Raw genomic sequence first — 12,233 nt, 5'->3', positions numbered from 1 at the left:
TACAACATACATTTGCTACTTTCCAGTAGAGCCGCTGCACAGACGACAAACCTGATGAAGGAAAGATTATCAGCCGATCGCGTCAGAAAATGAAAATGGAAGCTATCTTTAATCTGCTAAATTATTGTTTTGTGAATCATCCACGAAATTGAGATGACTGACAATTGATACCCGTCATAACAAAGGAAGACATTTTTAAAAACAGATCCTGGACATTTCAAGGTTTAAATAAAGTGTCGGGGCAGTTTATTTATTTAAAACAGGGTTGCATCGAGTTAGAGTTTATTAAGTAAGAAACAGAATCTTATTCTTGCAACATTTTAAATCTGTATTGCCAAAGAAATTGCAGCTAAATAAACAATTAAAACAGTAGGCTATAGTCTACAAAACGAAAATAGTTCAAAGCAACATAAATTAAGATTTTCTTTGCTTCTCTCTCGCGCTGGATCTCTTTTATTTTAGTTTATTTAGTCTCCCTGCACTGCGCGCGCCGGGTCTCTCTCGAAATTAAACAAGATTTCAGGGTAAAACCCCATTATACAGCTGATAATACTGATGTCGCTGTGTGTCATCCAGACAAATCACGAAAAAAAAACTGTAACAAATGATTGAGTCTTGCTTCAAACAGAATGCCTGGTTGAATTCACCTTACAATAAAACGAGGTGGATCGCGAATAAGCGCTCTGTATCTGCTGCTCACGCATTCGTTTAGTTGGCAAGAACGCGTTTCGTCGATAGTTCATGTTTAGATAATGCCAGATTGTTGACAAACACACTACTCAAACGTGTTAAAATTCTACAAAACCAGTTGAAACAAATGGATTGAACACTTCAACTGAAAGTGTGTGTGAAACCCCTTTAAATACAATAGCCTACATAAAACTACAATATTTATAATTTAAGGGCCTACATTTGGACACATCGAGAGATTTATCTTTAAAAGTATTTTGCCTTTGCCTGGTCATCAGGCTCACTCTGCATATGAAATACGGAACATTAACACCTCCTGAACCCCCAACCCCCCACAGGCTATCTGAGCCTCGAGACCGACTCAAAACAAAGAGAAGTCGCAATTCACACTTAATTCTAGACATAGCATTAGGCTAGTAAAGTGTTGATAATGAAATAATTTAATTATTTAGGCTACATGTAGGCTAATAGGCTAATATTTCTGTCATAAAAGTTTATTAATAAACATTTAATTATTTCAATAATTGAAGAAATAAAACGCTACCTCGGTTTGGGCAGCTTTTTCCAAGCAAGCCTAAATACAAACGCATGTTCATTTGTTCAAACGCATGTTCATTTGTTGTCATGAATACAATGTTCAACTCAATGTTAAATTCCACGGGGATCTTTGGATCCTTACAACCAGGGTGCGCGATTTGTGAATTATCTATTATTATTTTTTTTATAGCCTATAAATCTCGAACCACAGTGCTTTGTGCTGCTGCTAAACTAAATAACATTTATATAATATTTATGAACTTAAATGAAACAATATCGCAACATTTCGACAAATAAATTATCTGATCTATTTTTACAATTTAATTCAGGGTGATTTAGCCTAGAGACTACATTTAATTATAGCGAGATTTTCACCCTTGTCCGTTCATCATTGGGAAGCGCTCACAGCTTTTGAGTAGATCTGCACCTCTCGGTTTCATACGGATTACCTAATCAGATAACATTTATTAAATATTTAGACATTTAAAAGCTTTAGACATAGCCGATTTCTTATCGTGACTGAGCGGAGGAAAGTGGCTTTCGGTTAATTTTTGTGACGCGCAGTTCCCGGAGACATGCAGAGACGACAGATAAACTTTTGAATAAAAGTTTGAATATGAATACAAGTTTACAGTTTTGACCGATGTAGGCTAGGCTACTCTACTCTGATCTGTATGACTAAAAAACCACGGAGTAGCCTAAAGGGCCTAAGTTATTTTAGCTGTCTGTTATGAGAAAAATAAATCCAAATGAACGCGCAGCCGCGTCTGCCGAACACTAATTCAACATGCCAGAATAAAACCCGACTTTAGAACAATGGATAGCGCCACTCGGCGTGGTGTGCCAAAATACTTAATTATAAACTTCAATATTTCATTCAAAATAATCTCAAAACGCTTTGTGACATTTTGAAAGCCGTGCATGCATAAGGCACTGGAACCATGAACTGAAACTGGTTCTGATTTTATTGTTTGTCGTTTAAACGTGCCTGTTGCATATCTTTATTTTATATATTTTAAATGGTCTATTGGTGAAGTAATTTATAGCATCGATTACTGTGGAGGGAGGGGGGATTAAAATAATTCAGCAGAAGCAGGGATGTTTAGACCAGAAGGAAATCCCCGTCCCCCCTGGCAAATCGCACCTTATTAAAACCATGTTTTACAAACTCTATATGAACCACAAAAAAAAGGCTATCCTGTATAAAAAAAATGTTTTGTTTGTTTGATTGTCTGCATTAATAATAGGCTATGACATGCATTAATAGGCTAATATAAAATGTACAATAATCTATGTTTGTACGGGATTCGAACCCATGTCATCCAAATGACCAATACGTAAGTTCTACCATTCGGCCATGAATTTACTCATTTGGAAATGCCCGGTTTATCCAATCTGTTCCAGAGAAGCGCTCATCATTCGTCTCATTCCTCAGTTGAGTAGTAAACAAATAATCAGCTTCTTTGCACCTAATTTATTTTTGTTCGTTATTTTTGTTATTATTATTATTTTATCACGCTGCTCCCAACGGGCAATAGGCTTATGTCGCCCACCGACGTAGGTTACAATATGAAATAAAGGCTATATTGTTCTCGTCTCTATTTTAAAATTATGATTCTATTTTTCTGTCCTAAACAATGTTCTATAGTAGCCTATTTCATCTGTTAATTGACAATAACCCCGCTTACATTTCAAAATACGGCAATAGCGGCTGTTTTGCACAATGTCCCTCTGCGCCACCTGGCGGTCATTTCGCGAATGACTTTGAAATGCGACTGGATTATTTTTACCGCGGTAGTTTCGCCGCGGTGCCTGTCGCGGCGGTAATAGGCATTCTGGTTGAGTACCATCTGTATAGGTTCGTTTGTTCTAGCAATTTTATTTCATGTTTATTCATTTCAGTTTCATGTTTTTTTTAATAATTGTTTTTTAATTACTTTTTATTTCAGTTTTAGCAGTTATACTACTACTACTACTGGCACTGGGTAAATGTTAGCAAAGGCAGCTGTGAAAAAATCTGCAGTTTATCTTTTGATCTTTTTTCATTTTAAAAAAATCACAAAAGTCTAATCTTTCAAGTAAAACAAGGGGGACATATCACATTATGAAATAAATGTTTTTCTCCAATGCATGCTGGCCACAATTATTGGCACCCCTAGGAATTATTATGAGCAAAACATATCTGAAGTATATTCCCATTCACATTTATGTTATTTAGCACACCAGGGTGACTAGGAACATAAAATTGTCCAGCCATGACTTCCTGTTCCACAGGAGTATAAATATGAGAAACACAAAAGCCTAATTCCCTTAATTATCCATCACAATGAGTAAAACCAAAGAATATAGTTCTGATCTGCAGCAAAAGATTGTTGAACTTCACAAAATACACTGAATAAAATTATAAACGTAACACGCCTTTGGAGACGGCTTATGGTAGGGAAATGAACATTCAATTCACGGGCAACAGCTCTGGTGGACATTCCTGCAGTCAGTATGCCAATCGCACGCTCCCTCAAAACTTGCGACATCTATGGCATTGTGCTGTGCGACTGGATCTTCAAAAAGGACCTGATTCTATAGTCAGGCTTTCAAACACGGATAAAAAGTACCTGATGCCCACGATCAAATATACCGCTGGTATATAAATTGTGGGCCTAATTTTTAGCTGGAGGTCCTGGACATCTTGTTCAGATAAATGGTATCATGGATTCTAGCAAATACCAACAGATAAAAAATCAAAACCTGACGGCTTCTACTAGAAATCTTACAATGGGCCGTGGTTGGATCTTCCATCAGGACAACGATCCAAAATCAACACAAAAAAGGGTCACTGAGCACAAAATGAAGCTTCTGCCCGTCCCAGTCCCCTGACCTGAACCCTGTAGGAAATGAGTGAGTGAACTGAAGAGATGAAGCATTAACATGGATCTGGGAATCTGCAGGATCTGGAGAGATTCTGTATGAAGGAATGGTCTCTGATTGTCAGGTGTTCTCCAAACTCATCAGGCATTATAGGAGAAAACTCGGAGCTGTTATCTCGGGAAAAGGAGGTTGTAATAATTCGGTGCCAATAATTGTGGTCAACATGAACTAGAGAAAAACATGCATTTCATAATGTGACTCCCCCCCCCCCCCCCCACTTTCAATTATTTTACTTTAATGAAAGGTTCGAATTTTTTGAATGAAAGATCAAAAGGATAAATAATGCCGATTTATTGTCACAGACGCTTTTGCTCATATTTACCAAGGGTCCCAATATGTATGTAGTAGATATGCAGCTAGGGTGTTCTGGTGGTTGTCAAGGTGTTTTCAGTGGTAGTTTTTTGCTATTTTGCACATATCGGCATCAGCCAATATGTTTTTCTGTTTGGCCAATGTGACAGAAGCGGGACATATTTTGACGACGTTGTGGTTGACACAAACTTACCCGATTACAGAGTGCCCTTTATGTTACAGTGCTTTTTATTCATCTTTTTTAAATAATATCTTCATTCGTAAAAAAAAAAAAAAAAAAAAAAACATTACAGAATCAAGAAGTTGCCATAAGTGCAAGTCTGTTTATTTATTATTTTTAAATTGATTTTCAAATTATTTTATTTATCATTTTTGGTCAAGATCTTGTATTGACAATGCCTCTCAGAACATCCCAAAGACTTTAAATTCATTTAAGATCTGGACTCTATGCCAATAAGATCTATGCCAATTCATGTGTGAAAATGATTCTTCATGCTCCCTCACAACTATTCTTTCACAGTTTGAGCCCGATGAATATTGACTTGTCATCCTGGAATACGACCATGAAGTGTCTTCCTACATGGTTGTTTAAGAAATGAAAAGCCACACACTCCATCAATTAGGGTTAGAAGAACTGTTGCCAAACATAGAAATATAATAATCACTTATAATAATCCAAACATAGACTCTTAAGCATTTGCCTATTTAAATCCAATATATGTCGGCCGCATGCTCTCTAAGATATCGGCATCGTCCATCAAAAAAAAAAAATCAATCTCGGTTAAGCACTAGTTGTGATGTGATTGATTGGTGTTCTGAGTGGTTGTTAGGTGATCGCTAGGATGTGCTTTGCTAAGGTGTTCTGGGTATCCATCCAAGGTGCTTGCTAAGGTATTCTGAGTGGGTTTTGAGTAGTTGCTTACGGTGGCCCAAGTCAAAAAGCTTATATTCTCTATGTTTTTTGGTTTGTAGATATGACTTGATTCGCTTTAGTAGCACCACCTCTCCTCAACAAGCCACATTATGGATTCCACTGACTCACGTATTTGACTTTATTAGCAGTATTGAAGCTTTTTTTGTTTTGAAACTAAATCTCAGGGTGAATTGAAAGAAAACTTTGCAGCACTTTGTATGTCGCTAATAAACATGGCAAACAATCATACTTGCACAGCCTGAATAAACCCTCAATTTCTCTCGACACTTTCAATCAGAATGGAGAGCTGGAACGGTGCGTTTTATAATGTCGAGTGGAGTGTGTTTAGGGTGCTGCGTAATACCTGAAGTAAAGTTTTCTTGGTGTGTGTGTGCTGATATTGCACGCTGATGCTGTTTAGATTCCCCACTGACTCTTTCTCAGCTGGACCTCGCAGTGACGGCAGCTTCCCCCCCGCCAGCATCTCATTACAGCAGAATACATTACCTATAATGAGTGTGTGTGTGTGTGTGTGTGTGTGTGTGTGTGTGTGTGTGTGTGTGTGTGTGTGTGTGTGTGTGTGTGTGTGTGTGTGTGTGTGTGTGTGTGTGTGTGTGTGTGTGTGTGTGTGTGTGTGTGTGTGTGCGCATGCATAAGTGTATATTAAAAGTTTGTGTTTGACTGTTCAAGGATGTGTGTGAGGATGCTGTCTCAGAATACAGTGCATTAGTGTTTGAAGAGGAAGATAATCAGTGAGAAGCGCTGGTACAGAGTTAAACTGTGTTCGCGCGCGGGAGAGGGTAGCGGGGCTCACCACTCGATATTTTGACAGTGTGGATATATTTACTGAAGGATATGAATGCTTGCTGTAATTTGGCGTTTGTGTAAATCTCAACTGTTGTTACAAGCTGACTGCATTTGCTGTCTGTTAATACTGTCTGTGTTCTTGTTGCCTGCATTGATAGACCCAGATGGATTTTCTTCATATTTGCTGTGCTGTTTTTGGGAGAAAATCTGCGTAATTCTGCAGAATCATTATTTAAACACAAAACTAATGTGTTGAACTGATTAGTCTTTTCGGTATCTGAGAACATCAAATTAACCGAGGTTAATAAACAAACACACACGGGTTGTACTGTAAATGCATGTTGGATTCTCATTGTCTCTAAATACTTTTTTTCCTTCACTTTTAAAAAGTGGGATGTGAATTTCACTGCCTGATAAAAATGTGTTAGTTACATTGCACTCACAACGTTTTTTTTATCTCTCTCCACCAGCTTAGAAAGATTAATATGATGTTTATAAGTGTAATAATTTGTTAGACACACTGTGCAAAAGCAAGTTATTTGTTGCCTTAATTTTTAGTTTGTTGTAATTAAAAATTTGAGTTAATACAATGAAGAATGGTTTAATAAACAGAAACTCAAAATAGTATGTTATCTTCACACATTAGTTATCGAAGTTGATTTGACAAAAGATAAAAAGTTGTGATAAATCATGAAAATATTATTTTTTAAATAATATAAATAATATTTTTTCCCCTGTGTTCAGGATATTTACAGAGGACAGCTTTTGATAAAACAATTACAAATTATGATAGTGTACAGGTAAGATTGTTTTATGTTTAGGGAAAAGTCTTTAATGCTTACCAAGGCTGCAGAGTAAAAACAGTAATATTGTGAAATGTTATTACAATTTTAAAAAACTGTTTTCTATTTGAATATATTTAATATTTTATTTAATTCCTGTGATGTCAAAACTAAATTTTCAGCATTATTACTCTAGTCTTCAGTCAATGATGATTTGCTCTGATTTCCGCTCTGGAAACATTTCTTATTATTATCATCATCAATTTTGTAATGCTTAATATATTATTATTTTTTGGAAACGGTTGTAATTTTTTTTTAGTATTCTTTGATTATTGAAAAAGTTCAAAAGAACAGCATTTATTTGAAATATAAATCTTTTCTGATCTAATGTGTCCTTTCTGAATGAAAGTATTATTATTATTATTATTATTTTATCTTACTGACCCCAAATATTTGAACGGTAGTGTACTTTTTTTTTTATAAATGTGCACAAAAATATGAACAAAAACTATAATTTCAAATTATAATGTTATTTGAAGATTTGAAGATATTTGAAGACTCAAATATCTTCCTTTCAAAACTTATCTTACTCTTTCCCTTTTTACACATAAAATATATATTTTTAAAGATTTTCAATCAACATTAATTTCCTAATTCGAATAGACCAAAATACTTTAAATATTCTAAAACCTGACTTTTCATAAAGCCACCCAAACATGTCATAATTCATTTGGCTTTGCAGCAAGTTTTGCTCAAGCAAAAGCCACTCACATTTATTTCCGAACGTCTATAAACCCTTTCAGCAAGACATCCATTCTATAATTTTAGTAAGATGGAGGAACATGTATGTTAAGAACCCTATTAAGAATAGAAAAAAAAGCATGGTCCTTTATCCTCAGCTGCCTAATGAATCCATTACGTGTACCGTGAGACTGAGAAATACTGCTATTAGGAGCAAGGACCAAACATGGTCGAAAAAGAAAAGTACAATATTTCAAGGTTTTAGAAGTACTCAAACATCTTCCTTTCAAAACTTATCTTCCTCTTTCCCTTTTTATACTCAAAGACACACATCTAAAGCATAAGAGCTGACAGCATCTCTCTTCATAAACGCAGAAAAGCTTCAAACAAAAATATTTCTCCTATAGGAGGAATGAATCAAGCTTGCAGCTCAAGACACAGATGGTGTCGACCCCTCTTCCTCTTCCTCCTCCTCTTCCTCTGGGGTCTGCGGTGCTCTTGACACCTGGTCATCATGACATTCGCCATTTAGCTGCTCAGCGTCACAAGCCAGATGAGAATGTGTTTAAAAGACCAGAGACTAACTGACAAGATAATAGAGAATAGATGAGGGTTTTGTGAAATCACGTGCACAAACACACACACACACACACACACACACACACACACTCTGTCTCTTTAATGCCCTTCGCTTCAGCTCTCTGCTGTGTTCGACTTTTTAAAGCTTACAGAAGTTTTAAGAGGACGTGTTTTAATAAAGAAAAGTGCAGAGACAGCTGAGGGGGACATTTAAATGAACCTTCAAACCCCTTTTATTTTTTATTAAAAAATGACTTTTCAAAGAATATTCACGTGTCTTTTCCATAACTGCACAAAGGTCTTTCAAGCTCAAAAAATGGTGGTCCAAATGACTCTATATTCCAAGTCTTCTGAAGTCACTCAGAAATTTTGATAATTTTTCCTTATGAAAAGCTAAAAAAAATGTACCTAATAAAAATATTCTTGAAAAAAACAACTGCATACAGAATTGAATATAAATGAGGGTGATAGATTTCAAGGTATGGCAAAAGTTACCAGCCACCTCCAACATTTTTGATAATTTTTACAAATCTTTCATGGCCCCCGGAATATGAATATCTGAACATGCAATAGGCCAAGGCTATATCAAAAGAAAAAGAAAAAAAACAGAACCTCTGCTTAATTTTTTTTAAATTGTTTTTTATCAACACTTGAATGTGGGGACGTTTCATTAAAAAGCAACATTTTGAACAAAAAGCTTAGAAAATCTCGTTTTTGTCAAAGACTGTCCGGATGGGATTCAGAACGATGATCAAAACATAGATGGAGTCCGTCAACATCCCCAATGTTTCACGTCCTAAAGCTCGTCCTGGGTCGACATTTCATTCAGTAACATTAGGCAGTTTTGATTAATATGCTGTTTAATGTTTGATAATCGCGTTATTTTACATGTGCATAAGCAATGCTTCTCTTGTTTCTGCTTCTCCTCGTCTGTGTTTTGATCCAGAGATTCTGTACAATTTCAGAATATGCACAATAGCGCCCCCTACCGAATAACAGTGAAAATGTGGATAAATAATAATAATAAAAAAATTTATTTTATGCAAGGATGCATTTAATTGATAAAAAATGAAGACCTTTCAAATTGTTACAAAAAAAAAATCGTTCTAATATTCATCAAAGAATCCTGAAAAAAATGTAGGTTTGCAAAAAATATTAAGCAGCACAACTGTTTACAACATTATTAATAATGTTTCCTGAGCAGCGAATCATCACATTAGAATGCTTTCTGAAGGATCATGTGACACTGAAGACTGGTAATGATGCTGAAAATTCAGCTTTGATCACAGGAATACATTACATTTTAAATATATATATATATATATATATATATATATATATATATATATATATATATATATAAATAAATATTTTAAAATATATTCAAACAGAAAGCTGTAACTTTAAATTGTCATAATCATTCACAGTGTTGCTGTTTTAGTCTATTATCCTCAAATAGATGCAGCTTCTTTCAAAAACATTGAAACAAATCTTATTAAACATAAATGTAGTGTAAATATCATGGATATTAGTAATATAATGAATAATCTCAGCTGAACATTACATTCATTGTGTTACAACATTTTGTTTGAATTTTAAAATAATGAAATATAGCATTGATTGATGAATGAGGAGGAGGAGGATGAAGCTCAGTGTTCTCCGGGAATGTTGTTGTCAGGCTGTGATCTTCTCTTCATCTTCTGCCTGTTAGTTTCGTTTTTTCCTTCCCTCCCTGTGGTAAAGTCTATAATACATCTTCCCCTTTGTGCTTTTATTAATTTAGTTTTCTTGTTGAGTGTGATTTGACTCCTCACTGGCTGTTACTGTTCTTATTGGATTCCTTTATCTTCTGTTATTATTAACCTACAACCACAAGCAGACCATAACAATGCTATTATTTATTTTTACACTTTTATTGTTATAGTGCTCTGGGCAGAGACCTCGTGGGTTAACCCTCGTGTTAGTCTCAATATGTAATATTACCCATCCTAATGCCGCACTCCAAACTATACCCGTGACCTCACTGCCAACATGGTGAGAACATAATTACAGCAAATTCAGCAGTAAAGACACGAGCTGAATGGATGAGGAGAGATGGCGTCCGCTGCGCAGTGCTCAAGGCTTTCACACAGCACAATCCACCGCCTGTTAGGCAAGCAGGGAATAAGCTCAGTTTAATATTTGATTCCATGCACAGAGGGTCTGCTTTTGACCCTGCTTCCAGGTCTCTAAAGCAAGTCCTTCTTAGCACTGCAATTCACATCTCAAAGAAAGTGCGTACGTTATGCAGATAAAAGCCCAGGCTAGACTTCGAGACTGGGGAAGAACGCTGCATTGTAATTGTACAAACGTAAAATCAAGGGCAGTTCCGTTTGAATGAAATATGAAATACTAAAAATACCATCGACACCTTATCCTGACCAAGAATGCCATTTTGACTGCTAAAGAGATGTATATATGAATATCAACAAGTATAATAAATTATTACTTTTATTCTAGGAGGAATAAAATCGATCCAAAGTCTTTCTATTCATCAAAGGATTCTGAAAAAAAAAGCTTTTTTTCCAAAATTGATGATAATACTAATAATGTTAAATCTTTCTTGAGCACCAAATCAGCATATTAGAATGATTTCTAAAGGACCATGTGACACTGTTATTTTAAATTGTGAAAATTCAATTGTAATATATATTTTTTTACTGTATTTTTGATCAAATAAATGCAGCCTTTGTGAGCATAAGATACTTAGTATTATTATTAAAGTATTTTTTATTTTTATTTAATTATATAAATATTTATATTTAAGTATACTGTACATATACAACAAATTTATACAAGCTTTCGATTCTGAATGAAATGTAAAGCAATGAGTATGTTTACATGCATGTCAACTTTAAACTGTAGCCCTTATTCTTGTTATCTTCCCATTGACAATATGTAATGTAGGGCATTAAAACACATTGAACTGTATTTTTTTTTAATCAGGTAAACAGTTTAAGCAAAATCCATTATTTTCAACCATGATTTTGCTCCGTACATAAACAATCGTACTATCATTCTCATGGCTTATTCAACATGCCCAAGTGTGTTCATACTGTATTTTCACTTGAAATGCTGCAAAAAATTCAACATTGAGCTGATTTTGTATATTTATATTTTTGCAAATGCACTCAATGTAAACTCAAACTCAACGTTTGGTTGATCGAACATTATTCGTTTTCTACTTTTTTTTTCTGAAACACTGGCAAAGATCATACAGTGTGTAATTGTGAGAATGATGCAATAACAGCTTCCAGATCCAAATCCAGGATCTTGTTCTTGCACAAATGAAGCCCTTTGCTTAAATAAATGCATATGATATATTGGATGTATGTTTTCACTTGGATCTGCATAGATTTATGTTGGAATAGAGCCACAGCAAGCCTTAAGCTTAAACATCTATCACAAGCTGATCCTCCTCATTATACGGCTTCACTGATATGGGCCATCATTCCCTTAAAAACACACAGCCATTGCAACCGACCTGTTGTGTCCCGTCTCATGACGTCAGGGTTCAACGCGACCTTTTGATAGATCATGTTTACTTTTGAATGAAAATTGCCAGGCAAACTGTACACCCCTCGACGGAGGTGAGTAAATTCTCGCTAGGTTTCTATTAGCTGTGTTAAGGAGGGATTATGTTGTCTTGAGGGAGTCAAAGCTTTGTAAGCGAATGAATCCCAAAACCTCTAAATCCTATTAGCTGCATACAGAGGTGTGGGAACACAGAGCCATGGCTTAACCTTAAGACTGACAGACGCACAATTGTGTTTTATTGCATCTGTTTGTCCTCTCTCTTTCAACAAACACAGCCCAGCATAATACGAATTGTCTGAGGTCTCTATAAACCTAAATCATAAATGTTTTGTTGCCTTCCTGAGTAAATGTAGCTTTCTCTTCGGTTTCTC

The sequence above is a fragment of the Phoxinus phoxinus genome (assembly GCF_949152265.1).
Source record: "Phoxinus phoxinus genome assembly, chromosome: 6".
Classification (NCBI taxonomy): domain Eukaryota; kingdom Metazoa; phylum Chordata; class Actinopteri; order Cypriniformes; family Leuciscidae; genus Phoxinus; species Phoxinus phoxinus.
Note: the sequence above shows the minus strand (reverse complement) of the source record.